Source organism: Canis lupus, chromosome 1 (assembly GCF_011100685.1).
Source record: "Canis lupus familiaris isolate Mischka breed German Shepherd chromosome 1, alternate assembly UU_Cfam_GSD_1.0, whole genome shotgun sequence".
In the NCBI taxonomy this organism is placed as follows: Eukaryota; Metazoa; Chordata; class Mammalia; order Carnivora; family Canidae; genus Canis; species Canis lupus.
The window spans coordinates 65,294,262-65,310,098 of record NC_049222.1 but is presented as its reverse complement, the minus strand read 5'-3'; the positions used below and the strand labels follow the sequence as shown (position 1 = coordinate 65,310,098).

The following is a 15,837-nucleotide window of genomic DNA, read 5'->3' as shown; positions in this document are numbered from 1 at the left end:
TGTCTGCTAAATCTTTCCCTCTCAAATTCACCTTCTCTTCTTGATCTCTGCTCCCAGGGCATCGTTTCAGGTTTTCACGATCTCTCTGGACTATTTTTCAGAAGATAATTATAGTTTTATTATGAAACGTATACTTGAATGAGGGAGGCAGTATGGCTTGCTGTCATGATTCTGAGCTGTTTATTTGCTCCTTCCCTACCACAAAGGAATATTAAAGGACTTATTCTGGAATCTCTTGGCTTTTTAAAATCAAAATGTTAAAACTAAAAATAGCAGTCAACCCAGAGTTAGCAGATGAAGAAATAAACAAGTTGATACTGCTAAAGAAAGTGTTTTTAGCAGCTGAATGAAAACTTGTTTTTCCTCTGAAGCTTTTTCCTTCCCTAAAGGAAGTACGTTCGGGGCATTGGCAACAATCAGAGCCAGGGCCTTGAGCAGGTTCCTTGCTTTGTCTCTGCAGAGGTCTCTCCGGCCACTTGCTCACATCCAGGGCAATGACACCCAGAGAGGCATCTAGCGATGAGACGAGGCTTTTGTGAGCACTGGAGTGGACGCTCCTTGAGGGCAGGGATTTGTCCAGGTTTTGTTAAAATGCCATACTCCCCGGGCCTCTCCATGGTACACATGAGGTTCTCAGGACGTATTTCTTTTTTTTTTTTTTTTTAAGATTTTATTTACTTATTCATGAGAGACACAGAGAGAGAGAGAGAGAGGCAGAGACACAGGAGAGGGAGAAGCAGGCTCCTTGCAGGGAGCCTGACGTGGGACTCGATCCCAGGTCTCCAGGATCAGGCCCTGGGCTGAATGAAGGTGGCATTAAACCGCTGATCCGCCCGGGCTGCCCACAGGAAGTATTTCTTAAACGAATGAGCAAATGAATGAACAGATAAACAAGGCTCTGTCTGTGATCTGCTCTCCTACATACAGGCCATTTCACTGTTTTCTTAATTAGCAGCATGTGTCAAAAATGAACTCACATCTCCTTAATCAGATGCCTGATTTAAAAAGAAAATATATTAGCCACATATAATGTATTAAACCAGGGGCGCCTGAGTGGCTGAGCCTGTAAAGCATCTGCCTTTGGCTCAGGTCATGGCCCCAGGGTCCTGAGATTGATCCCCACGTCAGGCTCCTTGCTCAGCACGTCAGGCTCCTTGCTTCCCCCTCTGCCTGCTACCCCCCATCCCTGCTTGTGCATGTGCTCTCTCTCTGTCAAAATAAATAAAACCTTAAAAAAAATAAGATGTATTAAACTATAAACTTCTTAATTAATATTAAATTAGTAGTCCTAGATTACTCTTTCCCTAACTCCACAATTTGAGGTTCATGTGTTTCTGTACGTAATAAGTCCAGAGACATAGATATCTAGCATAGCACTGTCCAATGTGATAACCACTACCCAGCCACCTGTGGTTGTTAAATTTAATTGAAATTAAATAGAAGTTTAAAACTCAGTTCTTTGGTTGCAAGAGTCACATTTCTTTTTTTTTTTAAGATTTATTTATTTATTTATTTATTTATTTATTTATTTATTTATTTATTTATTTATTTATGATAGACAGACAGAGGGGGCGGAGAGAGAGAGAGAGAGAGGCAGAGACCCAGGCAGAGGGAGAAGCAGGCTCCATGCAGGGAGCCCGACGCAGGACTCAATCCCGGGACTCCAGGATCGCGCCCTGGGCCAAAGGCAGGTGTTAAACCGCTGAGCCACCCAGGGATCCCCAAGAGTCACATTTCAAGAGTTTAACAGACTTACATGCCAGTGGGTACCATAGTGGGTACCAATACAGAACACTTCCATCTGTCATCACAGAAAGTACTGGATGGTACTGACTTAGAGCTATCGATGCAACAGTTAGCCCTATTAGCAAGAGACTAGAGGGAAGGGAGAAGACAGAAATCATTTAATATTTAGACTTATTTAGTATAGGCATGACTATATCTACAAGGGTACAACGAGAAAAATAGTAAAGTGCATTTCTGGCAGAAGTTAGTGGCTGGAGGGGGGAAGAGAATAAGAAAAATTACTTTCCATTGTGTTCTCTTTTGTGCCTTTTGGATTTTACACCATGTATAACAGCTAGTCAGAAAAGTATTTTTTTTAAGTAGTCAGTCTTTGAAGTCTTTTCCCTACTATAAGAATAATTTAACACATATTGCTAAATTTTAAAAATCGAGTTTTCCTTCTCTTTTTTTAAAGATTGTATGTATTTATTCATGAGACACACAGAGAGAGAGGCAGAGACACAGGCAGAGGGAGAAGCAGGCTCCATGAGGGGAGCCCGATGCCGGACTCGATCCCAGGACCCCAGGGTCACGACCTGAGCCAAAGGCAGATGTTCAACTGCTGAGCCACCCAGGTGCCCCGAGTTTTGCTCTTTAAAAAGGATTATTACAAAAAGTTGGAAAGAACTTTCTTCTAACAGAAACTACTGTTGAGTTGACTAATGAACCAGACACCATGATACATACTTTATATTATCCCATCCTCACAAAAGCCCAACATGGTAGGTGATCCTATCTCCCTGTTACAGAAAAGAAAAGAAAGGCTGAGAAAAATTAGGACTTCTTCCCAAGGTCATAGCAATGAGGGAGCAAAAGGCAAGCTGAGAGCAAAGCACAAGCTAACAGCCCCAACCCCTTCCCCCAAGTGGGATATAGGTGACATTCCTCAGGCCCTCCAGGCTGCTCTAGAACAAAGGAAAGGGGAAAACAAATGGTTAACTGATAGAGATCACAGTCCTGCAGGACTGGAGGCTCCCATCAGTTTACAAGAAAAAAGCAATCTCCAGAAGCCTCCAGACTCAGGTTCCTGGAACCCTAACATCACCCTCACCTCTATAGGATAGAGGATAACCCGCCACTCCTCAGGACCCCAGTGCTGGTCTACCCACAAGTCCTCTACCCACAGGTCCTTCTACCCAGAGGTCCTCTACTTGTGCTTTAATAAAACCACTTTTTTGCACCAAAGACGTCTCAAGAATTCTTTCCTGGCCCCCAGCTCTGGACCCCAATATTTCCACATCATTTGGTATTTAACATGGGGCTCAGTCTTCACATCTGGACCCTGAGCCTCGGTGCAAACTTGGTGAGTACTTTCTCTACTGCATCCCAGGGCCCTTCAAGGAGTGTGGTCTTAGTGGAACACTTTCAAGCCGATGGCTCAGGCTGTGACCCTCCAGCCCGTGGCTACTCTAAGGGGAAGAGAAAGCCTGCCTATTGGCTGGAAGTCAGTACCTTGGCTGGGATGGTAGTAAGACCCAGAAACCCGATGCCCTCTCTTTATTCCTGTCCTTCTACGAGGTCGTCTGTCTTGGGCATGGGACAGCCACTTAAGTCACCAGGACAGCTGCCAGTCTTAAGACTCTTTGCTGGTCTAATGTGATCCCCTCCACATCTTTGGTCAAGCCCCTCTGGCCACGAGGCCCCCACCCAGAGCTGGCCAAAACCAGTACCCAATGGAATTAAAACCCAACTAGGGACGGTTTCCTAGGGAAGTCGGCTGTAAGGAAATACATGTGTTGAATTGTGGCTTAGACCATGGTGGATTTCTATCCTTACTGTTTTCCATCAGTGTCCCCTACTAACTACTTAAATTACAAAATTGGGCAATTTTCCCATTGTAACACTTTTCTAGTGTTTTTCAAGGGTTAGAAATGGCGGGTTCTTCAAGGCAAAGCAAAATAAGTCAAGGCCTTCATGGCACAGTCATCAAGAAAAGGCACCGTATCTCCATCCACCCCTCGGGACACTTTTTGCAGTTTAGGACGTGGTGGGAAGTGGTGGGAGGGGAAGCTAACACCCCTCCTCCAGGGCTTTAATGGCAGGCAGTGGTCATAGCGATTTCCTTCGAGGGACACTTCGCCACCAGGAACCTCTGACATATGCTACATGGGGTATCACCCCAGAGTTGGGGAGGGGGTGTTCTTGGTAACAGACCTTCTCTACTTTTCTAGGAGCATGAGATCTTCTCTCTTCTTCAGTGCCCAAGGACCCTCCCTTGGAATGCCTTTTAACCCACTGGAAACAATTCAGATTGCTGATTTTAAAAAGGCCTGATCTCCTATAGCACCACATGGCCTCCATATCATCTATCAGATTTCTTCTGTAGGAAACAGGGCAAATGGACTGAGGTACCCTAGATACAGGCCCTCAACTATCACCTTGACCAATTCTGTGTGGCTGGGGTGACACAAATCACTCTTTAAAAGCCAGAGCAGGGGATCCCTGGGTGGCGCAGCGGTTTGGCGCCTGCCTTTGGCCCAGGGCGCGGTCCTGGAGACCCGGGATCGAATCCCACGTCGGGCTCCCGGTGCATGGAGCCTGCTTCTCCCTCTGCCTGTGTCTCTGCCTCTCTCTCTCTCTCTCTCTCACTGTGTGCCTATCACAAATAAATAAAAGTTTAAAAAAAAAAAAAAAAAAAAAGCCAGAGCATATCCCACTCCATGGGCTTAACTATGGGCTTGTGGAAAGAATGGATGACCCCACTTTCCTTATGACTGGATTAGATGATGCACTTGGGGATGCCCTTATTATTTTCTGAGACAACTCTTCTCCCACCTGCCAGTGATTCCTTGTAATTAGGATATGGTTAAGCCTGCACCTCAAAATAAAGAGAGTTTCTTGATGGTTTTATTCCTTAATCATATTTGTCCCAGGAACTACCTCTATTAATGTAAAAGTGCAAATAGAGGCTTTAACCAAGCACACAACAGTCCTCCGGGTAGAAGCAGCCCCAAAACTCACTATGGGACAGTCCCTGACTGTAATGACTCCACGTATGGTCAACAATGTCTTAGGAACCAAAGGCCGCCAATGGATGATGGGAGGTGGACTTATTAAGTACGAGGCTATGTTTATAGATATACCTGGAATAATCCTTAAAACCTTCATACTTTAAGCCCAGCTACCCTATGCCTGGGCCTAACCATTGTACTTCCATGTCAAACATGACTGCTCAGAAATCACTGCTCTTATCTATTCTAGTTGATCAGACTTAAAAGATTCCCCTATTGAAACACAGACAACAGTTGGTTTACTGATGGCAGGGGTTTCATGAAAAAGGGGACAGGAAAAGCTAGGTATGCTAAGTCAATGTAACTCAGATTATTGAGGCCAAAGCCTTCCAAGCAAATACTTGTGTCCAAAAGGCAGGGTTAATAGTGCTCATTCATGCTTAACAATTTACAAGAGTCCTGAGGCAATGTGGAAAGAAAGGTATTATCAAGTCATAACTCCTCAATCAAATATGGGCCTGAAATTATGAGTCTTCTTAAGGCTGTACCCCTACCTAGGGAGCGGCTGTAACTCACCTCAAAGGACATCCAAAGCACATGACTTTAGAGTCCAAAGGAAACAATTTGGCAGACTACAGCCAAACAGGCAGCACAAAATAAATATTAACTCCAATAAAGTCCATAGCTCCAGTCTATTCAGACCAAAAAAATTCACACAGCCCAGAAACAAGGATATTCAAAAACACACAAGACTGGCTTAAGAATAAGGGGGAAAAAACTTTTATACCCAAAACTAACCAATGGAAGGTAATACAGGATTTACATTAGGCTACTCATGGGTAAAAAGGCCACTGAGTTGATGAAAACTCTGCTAAGAGAAACTGCCTAGATTTGGACTCCCTCGGTCCCTACAAAGTGACAACGGACCGTCCTTTATTGCATGGTAGCTCAGCAAATGGCTTGGGCCTTAAATATGTATTACTATTTACATTTGGCCTGGCATCCACAACCCTCTGGAAAGATGGCCCTGTAAAACCAAGTAGCCCTTGGGGCGCCGAGGGGGCTCAGGTCATGATCTCAGAGTCCTGGGATCGAGCCCCACATAGGGCTCCCTGCTTAGCAGGGAATCTGCTTCTTCTTCTCCCTCTGCCTTTGTCCCATCCCCCTGCTGGTGCTCACTCTCTTTCTCTCAAATAAATCAAATTAAATCAAATCAATCAATCAACGTAACTAGCCCTTGATATCCTGCTGCAATTCAAGGAGGCCTATAATTAGATGGGTGCCAGGCCCAATGCTAGGCAGCTCTAACTTGGGGCCACAGCTCCTCCCAGGCTAGCCAGGCCGCTGTACTCTGGGTGTTGCCTGAATGCACAGATGCATGATTAAAACCATTACCGACACAGCCAACCTTCCAAACTTAAAACAACAGTGGACACATTCTGTGTTATATTCGTACGAGCACCTAGCATTCATCTCTGTTCCCTTCAGGGCTGGAGGATGTCATGGGACACACGGATGCTCTTAATATGTACAGGGTCAGAGCCCCACATGACACTAATGATAGCTTTCCCCCACCGAACACCGAATTGACTCAAGTGCATAAAACAGGCCTACAAAACAGGATGGCATCAGAGGCCGGAACAGCAGCACGACGTGGTACATGTGCCATTATTAAAATGCAGTACTGGGATCCCTGGGTGGCGCAGCGGTTTGGCGCCTGCCTTTGGCCCAGGGCGCGATCCTGGAGACCCGGGATCGAATCCCACATCGGGCTCCCTGCATGGAGCCTGCTTCTCCCTCTGCCTGTGTCTCTGCCTCTCTCTCTCTCTCTGTGTGACTGTCATAAATAAATTAAAAAAATGTATTATTAAAAAAAAATAAAATAAAATGCAGTACTATGTATAGATTCCAGATTATCACCAGCACGCCATGGGGCTATTAAAAAATTTGAATACCCAAACTGAGACTCTACAAAATCCTTCTGTCTCATTCAGGGATTCAATTCCTGGTTTGGAGCAGGACTCTGGTCAACTATTAGGGGTCCTGTCTTTGGACTTCTCATCCTTACAGCCATATTAATCCTATAACACGCTGCCTTTTCCAGAGTCTCTCTGCTTGGTGCTGGGACTCAAGGGCGGCCGTGACTTCACGTCCACAGATGGTCCCCACCACCCACAGAGCTACTTCTTCACTGTCTACGTTGGACTCAGTGGCCCCTGCCTTTAGTAAGTCCCCTTGATGTTCCCCCACTGACCCACAGGGACGTAGAGTCAGGGACAGCGCGGTGCCCCTACACAGCTAGAAGAAGCTACAGAAGATGAGACCTTCTCCCTTTAACAATCTTAAACATTTAGGGGTCAAGATGGGGGACGCCTGGGGGGTATCTGAGTATCTGCCTTCAGCTCAGGTCGTGATCCCAGGTCCTGGGCTCGAGCCCCACATCGGGCTCCCCGCAGGGAGCCTGCTGAGAAGCCTCTGCTTGTGTCTCTGCCTCTCTCTCTGTCTCATGAATAAATAAATTAAATCTTAAAAAAAAAATAAAGGTCTAGACGGTTCGGGGAAAATGACGAGGGAGCAAAAACCAAGATGTAGGCAAAGCACAAGCTAACACCATGCACGCACACCCATGCACGCACACACCCACCCATCCACAGGGGATATATGTGACATTCCTCAGGCCCTCCTGGCTGCCCTAGGACAAAGGGAAAAACAAATGGTTAACTGATAGAGATCACAGTCCTGCAGGACAAGAGGCTCCCATCAGTTTGCAACTATCTTAATGATTTACAAGGCAAAACCAATCTCCAGAAACCTCCAGACTCAGGTTCCTGGAACCCTACCATCACCCTCCCCTCTATAGGATAGAGGATAACCAGCCACTCCTCAGGACTCCAGTGCAGCTCCTCCTACCCACGGGTCCTATCCCCATGCTTTAATAAAACCACCTTTTTGCACCAAAGATGTCTCAGGAATTCTTTCCTGGCCCCCAGCTCTGGACCCCAACATTCCCACATCAACAGGACATAGTTAAGTAGTAGAACAGGAATTCACAAAGCAAGATGTGGGCCAATAGCAGCAGGGCCTCCTAGGTCCACTCCTACAAGTGTTCCACAGCATATACGCTTATCTTGATTTCAAAATAAAATTCACTGGACTTTGGAAATTCGGTGAACTATTGGGGGAGAAATGCCTGGCAATCTAGTGGGCTTCGATGGCAAACAGGCTCGCAGGAAGGAAAGATTTCAACTCTAGGCTTGGCTCTCTGCTTAATCAGCTGTGATCTTCTTTGAAAAGACAATAAATCCTCCAGTACTTCAAGGTTAAACAAAAGCAAGAGGCTGATGACACGCGTTTCAAGCGCAGGTCTGGCTCCTACTCCGCAAAGTTTGTACTTCCCTGAGATTAGGAAATGTGAAGCAGTTTTGAGTTAAAAAAAAAAAAAAAAAATCTTAAATCCAAACTAAACCTTCCCAAGACTCTGCACTTCTCTGTGCTCCCTCATATATGAGTATGTTTTCCTTTCACTACGGTTTCTATCCCTGGGAAAGTCCAGAGGCCAACTTAGAACCACTGTATGTGAACCATTTACGTACAAAGGGTGTTTAAAAAAAAGAAAAAAAGAAAAAAAACGCACTGCTCTATGATTTGACGCTAACGGCTCCATGAAGAAAAGTAGAAAATGTCAAAATGGATCAACCATGAAGGCAGTATTGTCTTCCTTTTGCTTGTTTTTGTTTTTAGGTTTTTGCTTTGTTTTTTATCCTCCTTAAGGATAGCCCTTGGTGCCCTATTTCATTCACTTACAGGTGAAGAGGGAGAAAGATTTGGCCTGTGGAACTCCAGAGAACATATTAATGAAGGAGAGGAAGCCAGAGAGTAATACAGGTTAGCTCAGGGTGGCTCAGTCATCCATGCATCTGCCTTTGGCTCAGGTCAGGACCCCACGGTCTTGGGATCGAGTCCCATGTCAGGCTCCCTGCTCAGCAAGGGGTCTGCTTCTCTCTCTCCCTCTTTTCCCCTCTCCTTGCTCATGCTCTTTCTCTCTCTCATAAACAAATAAAATCTTTAAAAATATATATATAAATATATAAATAAATAATATATAAACATATAGATAAATATATATTTATTAAATATATAATAATTTAATAAATTAAATTATACAAGTTACATAAAATATATATATATATGGAACTGGCCACTCCATGAAGTAATGGGCTCCCCATCACTGGAAGAATGCGAGCAGGTCAGGTCCAAGTTCTGACCTCCAAAACCATATGGGACTGCCCCTCATATTTTTTCTGAGACATACTGAATGTGAACATTATATTAATTTCAGGTGAACAATACCATGACTTGATATTAGTACGTGCTGTGAGATGATCACCTATTACAATAAGTCTAGTTAAGATCTATCACCAGTGACAATTTTTTTTCTTCTGATGAGAACTTTTAAGAAAGATCTCTTTAAATAACTTCCAAATATGCAGTGCAATACTATTAACTATCGTCACCATGCCCTACACCCCTAGGATTTACTTATTTTATGACTGGAAGTCTGTACCTTTTAAGCACTTTCACCCATTTTGCCCACCCACCTCCCAAAATACAGTTGACCCTTGAATAAATAACTCAGGGGGTGGGGGGCACCAACCCCCACACAGCCAAAAATCTACATGCAATTTTTGACTCTCCCAGAACCTAACTACTGATAGCCTACTATTGACTGGAAGCCTTACTGACAAGATAAACAGTTAATTAACAGATCTTGTGTATGTATTACACACTGTGTCCTTACAATACAGAAGCTAGAGAAAAGCAAATGTTATTAAGAAAATAAGGGGATCCCTGGGTGGCACAGCGGTTTAGCGCCTGCCTTTGGCCCAGGGAGCGATTCTGGAGACCCGGGATCGAGTCCCACATCGGGCTCCCGGTGCATGGAGCCTGCTTCTCCCTCTGCCTGTGTCTCTGCCTCTCTCTCTCTCTCTCTCTGTGTGACTATCATAAATAAATAAAAATTTAAAAAATAATAATAATAAAAGAAAATAATAAGGAAGAGAAAATACATTTATAATACTGTACTGTATTTATTGAAAAAAAATCCGTGTATAAGTGGACTTGCAATTCAAACTTGTGTTGTTCAAGGGTTAACTGTAGTCTTGATTAATACAAATATTTCTCCTCAAAACTGCCTCTGTAGGGAAATAAGAGTACTAACATAAAAGATACAGACAGAATAGTCTTCCATGAAGAAAATTATAGAGCAGTATTACAGTATGACCCTATTTTTGTGAAATAAAAAAAATAAATAAACCATGCAAAACCCTGTCAAAATGAGCAACTATTCCATTTACATATATGTACATATGTTTAGATACGTAGGTACGAGAAAATGGTTGGTCAGCAGGGAAGGAGAGAGAAGTGGGGCAACTTTCACATTCATATAATCTGGTGCTGTTGAATTTTTTTTGTACAACTGCCACATATTACTTCTGTAATTATCAGGCCAATAAATCTGTAAAAATTAAAATATCTACAGCAATGACAACATTTGGGCAAATCTCTGTCAGTGGTTTATTCTTTTCCCCCGAGTCCAGCTGTCACAGGGAAATCCTGCAATGTGGCCCCACACCCTCCCTTATCACACAGAACTGGGCTGTCGCCCTCAGGGGACTGTCCCTGGGTTCTTGTTCCTGGCTGTTAACACTGCAACCTCGGCTGTTCTTCGGAGCCTAGGCTGTTTTTTCCTGGCTCTTGCCATTTCCAGACTGGGGGGTGACGTGGGGGGATGGAGTGTCACCTGGAAATGAGCTCAGCCTTTGGGCCAGCAATGTCTGAATTTGAATGCTCATTTGTTCCTTCCTAGGTGTGCATCCTCAGGTGAGCTACTCAATCTAAGCCTCAGGTTCCTTGTCCTTCAAAGGGAAAAAATGGCCTCAGATGTTTTTTTGTGATGATTACACCAACTAGCACACAGAAAGCTTACAATTCCTATAAAACACAACCCACGCCTGGTCCACAGCAAGGGTTCAATAACCAGAAGTTACTCCTTTGTTGTGCTGAAGCTACTGCCATCACCTGAGGATTTCTCAGGATCCAAGGAAATAAGTTAACATCTAAGGCACCATAACACAACAAAGAAGGTACCTGATAAACTCTAGATATTATTATGTGTTCACATTCTTTTTCTCAGTATACATAAATATTAATTTTATTTAACTCTGCTATGAATTTAGTCACTAGTACAAGCCAATTATTATTTTTAGAAGAGTATCACTTCTAATATTTCATTTTGTGTTTTCACAAAAGGAAGGTCAGTTTTCAATTTCCACTGCGAATTTCCAACTGTGATATAAGCCGAATAATATCCAACTTTACGCCAGAGGGGGAAGACAGTTAACCAAACAAACAAAAACACTCACTTGATGAAAATTCTCTCGTTGAATTATGATCAAATGAAACCAAACAGCTTAGGAGTAATCCCTGGAAGAGTCTGTAGATGTACCTGATACTAGCGCCAACCTTGGAGACGCGCATTCTTTTCCTCACTTTGTCTAATTTTGACAATGAGATTCCCCCCACCCACCCCAGATCTTTAATCGGCCAAAATGGAAATACTCTGGTTCAGAAAAAACAATACAGAAAAAGAGATCCTTCAGCTTTGAGTTCAATGACCAGTGATATATCCATATAGGTCAACACACGTACACATAATGGAATTTCCTTGGCCTCACAAAATAAATGCATTCTAATAAAGATTGCTAAACAGAATGCCAATCGAAGACAAACCACAAAAGTTGCCTCCTTTTTTTTAAGGATTTCTTCCTGCTATTAAAACAATGATGGGATCAGTGCAATTTTAGGGGAGTCTGCTCCTCAAAGTGCAGGTGCCAGCAATGGATGCAAATTGTCACACTTTCAGAAAGAGACCTGGGGTGGGTTCTTAAAGGGACATTCAGAGAGCCTCATGTGGCCCTCCTCGGTACCAGGGATGACAATGGCACGGCCACAAAATGAACGTTTACTGTGTAGAATGTTTGCCTTGTGTTTATGAAACAAGACAGGCTTTTGTTGCATATATAGATTGCCTGTGTGGGAGTCTGGTTCCTTCTTCTAAAAGTCAGGATGCTGAGTCACAGCCTGAAAAAGTTGGAGGGAAATCACTGGCACCAACAATGGTGACCTATAACTCAGCTATAAACTGAGGAAGGGAAGCAGAAAAGGGAACTTGCTCCAGGTGATAAGAGCCGTGTTGTGCCAAGAGCAATCAGCAAGGGCCCGTAAATATGCTATTTAAACATTAGGCATTTCATTGCTTATCAGTCAAGAAGAAGCTGATAAACACAGCTGCCCAGAACTTAATGAAAACCTGCAAATGGAAACGTCAAGAAGTGACAAAGTATTAACTGTTAAATGTCTTTGGCTTCCCAATGGTAGCGCATGGGGTTTATTTAACTTAATGCAGTTAAACTAAGTGGCTTAGTTCCCCAGGTCTGCTGTAACAAATGACCACAAACTCATTCTCTGACAGCTCTGGAGGTCAGAAGTCCAAAAATCAGCTGCGGGGCAGCCTTCCCAGTGGCCCCTTCCTCCAGCTCCAAAGCCAGCGGCACAGTGTCTGGCTTCAGGGTCACACGGCCTTCTTCTCTGTAGTTGAATTGCCCTCTGCCTCCTGCTTACTCTCGGTGGCCATCCAGATTGCGTTTCCAAACCCACCCAGATAATCCAGGATAATCCCCCACCTCAAGATCCTTGACTTACTCACATCCTCAAGGTCTCTTGTGCTATAGAAGGTAATACTCACAAATCCAGGCATCAGGACCCAGCTATCTTTGGTGGTAATTCCTCATTTCTCACACACTGGCTAAATCAGCCTTTGTGATAGAAATAACTATAAACTCAACATTCTACCCTATGTCCAAATCGTTACCAGGTCTAAGAAGAGTTCATGGCTTGCAATGAGTGGTTGTAAACATGTATTTCTAAAGCAAAACCCAAGCGTATACTGAAGACTATCCTGAAATCTCAAGGCGCAGTGAAAATATCACAGATGTGAGCTTTCATTTTATGTCGGGCGACCTCAAAACAACCTCCTGGAGGTGGGGACAGTGGGAGGAACACTTCCACGGGCAGGATTTCTAAAGGGTTAAATCTTGTTTTCATCTCTGATGCCTTCAATCATCACTGAAATTAGTCTTTACTGTTTATAATCATCTACAAAGCTGAAGAAGTCTCCCAAACATTTTTTTTCTCTCACTGGAGCTCCTCAGTGTGCCCAGAAATCTTTCTTATATCAATTTCTTAAATTATTAATTTTTTTTTTTTACTCAAAATCAATCATATGCTTGCACTCCCCAGTGACAGCACTGAGATAAGTTTCAGTGACATACATATTTCAGCATAGCAGCAATATATTTCAGAGACAGGATTCTTCTGGAAAAACGGAAAAATTTTGATTTCTTGATACTGTTTAAGCAAAAACAAGCAACTAACTAAAGCAGAGCTACCTGAAATTTTCCAAGCAGAAATACAGTGAGAGCAGGTATCTTGTTCTCAGATTTTAACCTAATTCCCTAACTGCTTTAAACCATAGAAACATGGAAGAAAATAAGAGCTAAAACTTGCAATCCAGAAATAATCAGTTTAGTATATAAATTAATGCTCTCCTAAAAGTCTCATGAGTGAAACATAACATTTGTGATCAGCAGAAATGTCCTGCTAAAGAAAACAATTATGAGTGGCATAAAATTAGAATATTCTCTAACTCAACTTCTCTCCCTCATTCCACTATTGAAATATATTCTAATAATTTTTAACAGCCTTTGAATAATTTTAGACACACACATATGCTTCCTCTTTTATGATACGGTTATATCAATGTTATAAATTAGAACTCCCCTCATAACTCTTCCTGTCATTACAGGTACTTTCAGAAAGAATAATGTATTATCAGGTATAAAATCTAAAAAATTATTTCAGCAGATGCTCTCAATTTAGTTGGCTTACATCCAATACGTCCATTCAATTTCCTAGAGCTATTTTTTTTTCTAGTTGATATATGCTGTCCATATCCTTGGGAAATGACATTGCTCAAAAAACAGGATTCAGGGGGTGGAAGACTAGCAATATCTACTTTGAAATTTTTCCCTTCTAGAACTGCTGTTGAACTCAGGTTATTCATTCACATGTAAAGTCGTACCAAAAATAGATTTTTAAAGAAAAATCTTGGCCTTGCTTTCATATTTCTGAGGGCCAGTCTCTGGGGCAATGGCCTCCCAACCACATGGCAGTCTTGGTTGGGCTTTTCAAAAAAAAAAAAAAAAAAAAAAAGCCTCAATGGTGGTCATCTTCAAGTATACTAGTTAGCTCTTAACCAACCAAAAAGAACCCCTGTGTTGTAATATAAATAAATAAATAAATAAATAAATAAATAAATAAATAAATGCATGCATGCATGCTTGGTCTTTGTCCCTTCCTGGTCTGGCACAGAGCTCCTAAAACATGTGAGTCAATCTCCCAAGTGATAAGAATATCTTTTGTGTGTTAAGAAATGAATCGTGGGGAACACCTGGGTGGCTCAGTGTTGAGTGTCTGCCTTTGGCTCAGGTCATGATCCCAGGATCCTGGGATCAAGTCCCTCATTGGGCTCCCCGCAGGAAGCCTGCTTCTCCCTTTGCCTATGTCTCTGTGTCTCTCATGAATAAATAAAAGAGAGAGAGAGAGAGAGAGAGAGAGAGAGAGAGAAAGAAAGAAAGAAAGAAAGAAAGAAAGAAAGAAAGAAAGAGAGAGAGAGAGAGAAAGAAAGAAAGAAAGAAAGAGGGAGGAAGAGAGGAAGAGAGAAAGAGAGAGAGAGAGAAAGGAAAGAAAGAAAAGAAGAGAAAAAAAGAAAGGAAAGAGGGAAGCAGGGAGTGGGGGAGGGAGGGAGGAATGAATCCTGTTGTTTGGAGGGAGAGGGCAGCTAAGGCAGCTTCAGGATAAGGACTAGTCACCAGAAACACCAAGCCTTGTTTCAACGACTGGAAATCCCTGACTTCTGAGGAGGGAGGGGTGGGGAGCTGGAGATTGAGTTCAATCACCAACTCCAGTGATTTTATCAATTGTGTCTCTAAAAGGAAACTTCTATAAAAATCTTTAAGTGATAGGGTTTGGAGGCACCAGGAGGGTGGCATGTCCAGAAAGCACAGAAGCTCTGCACCCTCCTACTCCCAGACTTTGCCCTGTGCATCCTCTTCCATTGGGCTGTTCCTGAGTTATATCCAATAAAATAAACCAGTAAATGTAAGCAAAGTGTCTTCCTGAGTCCCGTGAGCTGTTTTAGAATTGTCAAACCTGAGGAGGGATCACAGGAACTCCCATACACGTAGCCGAGCTGGACAGAAGCATGGGCTGACTGGGGATTCCGGACTCCTGACTGGCATCTGAAGGGAGGATAGTCCTGAGGGACTCGGTGCTTGACCCTGCAGAGTCTGACACTAACAAGGGGGTCAGAACTGAAATCAGTAGCTGGACACCTAGTTGATGTTGAGAATCTGAGAATGCCAGGCTCCAGACTTTGCCAGAGGACTGATCTTGAGCACATCAAGATGAAAGCGAGACCAATGGACTTGTACAAAAACCAAGCAGGCCACCCTTCTCTGATCAGAGCTGAGCGACCAAATCCTGCTGGCGTCTTCTGCTTGGTCCACAAGCACTTTTTAAAAATCCAAATGATGGAAGGAGAGCACTTAAAATGAGGATATTCCACATAAAAATGTGAATTTCAGGCTCACCTTGAAAAATAAGCAGACAGACTAGCACTGGTCCCAGGCCCCACATGGCCAAATAGGCTGGAGCAGAGCAACAGCAGCCTCCTCCTCGGAAAAGGGATGTGCGGTCATCAGCAGGCACCAGTCCTCCTTCCCTACAGCACACCCACATTGCAGGCTGGTGGCTCCCACCTATCATCCCCTCGTTTCCGTCACTGCTTTGGTCTCTAAGGCCAATGTTTGCACCTTTCGCTCCAGACGGCATAAAGTTCTGTTCTTGGGTCCATCCACCATGAGCGGTAGTCTCGGACCATGCTTTGTCGGTCCTCTGCGGTATCCTTCGACTGAGTCCTACG

General features: G+C 43.4%; 1 protein-coding gene across 2 annotated transcripts in view; it reads right to left on the bottom strand.

Annotated features, from left to right (window-relative positions):
* The window catches only part of NCOA7 (nuclear receptor coactivator 7), a 147,406-nt gene that overhangs the window by 79,712 nt on the left and 51,857 nt on the right, over positions 1-15,837 (bottom strand). The gene's annotated exons all lie outside the window — the stretch shown is intronic.